This window comes from Pteropus alecto, unplaced genomic scaffold (genome assembly GCF_000325575.1).
Source record: "Pteropus alecto unplaced genomic scaffold, ASM32557v1 scaffold131, whole genome shotgun sequence".
Classification (NCBI taxonomy): Eukaryota; Metazoa; Chordata; class Mammalia; order Chiroptera; family Pteropodidae; genus Pteropus; species Pteropus alecto.
This window is the reverse complement of record NW_006434709.1, coordinates 7,055,174-7,057,119: the sequence shown is the minus strand read 5'-3', so window position 1 is coordinate 7,057,119 and position 1,946 is coordinate 7,055,174. Positions and strand designations below refer to the sequence as shown.

Below are 1,946 nucleotides of genomic sequence, written 5' to 3'. Positions count from 1 at the left end.
TGATGTGCAGCCAAATTTGACCAGATGTTTTTTTTTTTCAAATCCACGTGATTAAAAAATATTTTTGTATTTGAATATATCTAGATGAGTAGTTCTCATACATGAACATGCATCAGAGTCAAGCCTGTTAAATCTGGAGGGCTTGTTAAAACTTGGATTACTAGGCTCTACCCTCAGAGTTTCTGATTCAGTAGATCTGGTTTGGGGCCTAATAGTTTGAATTTCTACCTAGTTCCTGTTGTATCTGGTCTGGATATACTCTGAGAACCATTGCTTACCGGTTCTGTAGTTTTCCCAGACCCCATCACCAGTCCCCATTATATTGCATCTGGCCTGCTTCATTTATTTGCATTACTTGCCTTGCTTTTGAGTTTGAACAAAAGCTCTGTGAGTCTCAATATTTCTGGTGAAAACCCTTTTTCAGCTTGTCTCATGGAGAAGACAGTATTACCCATTTTTTATTCAAGTAAAACAGATAAACAGAATTGTACATACATCTTAAGTGTACAGTTCATTGAATTTTCACAAATTGAACATACACATCTAATCAGTACCCAGAGCAAGAAACAGAACATCACCAGCCCCCAGAAATCCCTCTCATGCTCCTTTCACAATTTGAACACTGAGGGTAACCATATTCTGACTTCTAACATCACAGATTTGTTTTACCTATTTTTGTAATTATACAAATGGACTCATATAGTATGTACTATGTTGTGTCTGGCTTCTTTTGATCAACATCATGTTTATGAGATTCACATTGTCGTGTATAGCTGTAGTTTGTTCATCTTCATTGCTGTCCAGTATTCTATTATGTGATCGTTCTACAATTTATCCATTCTATTGATGGGCATGTGGGTCATTTGCATTTTGAGGCTTTTAGAAAAAGTGCTATTGTGAACATTCTCAAACATGTCTTTTGCTGCACATACAAGTGCATTTCTGTTAAGTATATACCCAGGAGTGGAACAGCTGGGTCATAAGGGTATGTGTGTGATCATTTAGGAGGTGCTGACAAACAGTTTTCCAAAGTGGTTATACAGTTCATGTTTCCACTAGAAGTGTATGAAAGTTCCCATTTCTCCACATTTTCACCAACATTTCAGATTTCACTTTCCACTTTGAAAAAGATAGACTTCCCCGGATTTTAGTCATCAGTGTCTTCATTTGATTTTCACACGTCTTGAGTTCAATGCACAACTTTTATCACTTTAAGCAACTCTGGCATTAATCTTTAATAAATGATTGGGTTTCACAATCAATTTGTACATAGATACCTTAAATTAGTAAATTTGCTCACTAAGTGAATTTCTTCCAGCCAACTATTATCTACTGTTTTTTTTAATAAGATTAGAAATTTATTTTTATTTTATTTATTTATTTTTTAACACCATAGCGCCTGGTATTCCTAGGTGGTCTCCTACCAAAGTACTAACCAGGCCTGACCCTGCTTAGCTTCCAAGATCAGACGAGATCGGGTATGTTCAGGGTGGCATGGCCGTAGAATCTACTGTTTCTTTTCAAGTCACAGAGTATATTCAGTATGGGAAGACAGAATTGTTCTCTGTGTTTATAGCTATAATCTAAAGGTAACCAACAGTATTTCACATTTGTGACTGTTTGTAGTAACTCTGTCCACAGGGCAGAATGCTACCATTATCTGGCCAAAGGTTGACTTTAATGATCAGTAACAAGTTTCTCATATCATGCAACCCCTCTTACTTTGCTGTAAGCTCATCCTTCCAAAATATCGAGACAAAGCACTAATAAAGACACTTTTTGTGATGCCATCAAGGACTAACTAGGAAACTAGTCTCAGGCCCCTGGAGCCTTCTGTTTTTGTCTAAGCCGATTTTCTCCCCAGAATCTCTGGTAACCAAGCGTTATAAATAAACTTTTCATATAATTGTTTAATTTAATGGAAAATGGCCTTTGCAGAATCAGTC

General features: G+C 36.6%; 1 pseudogene; it reads right to left on the bottom strand.

Moving 5' to 3' along the window:
- Nucleotides 1-1,387: 1,387 nt before the first annotated feature.
- Nucleotides 1,388-1,506, bottom strand: LOC112477979 (annotated as a pseudogene).
- Between the last annotated feature and the right edge of the window lie 440 nt (nucleotides 1,507-1,946).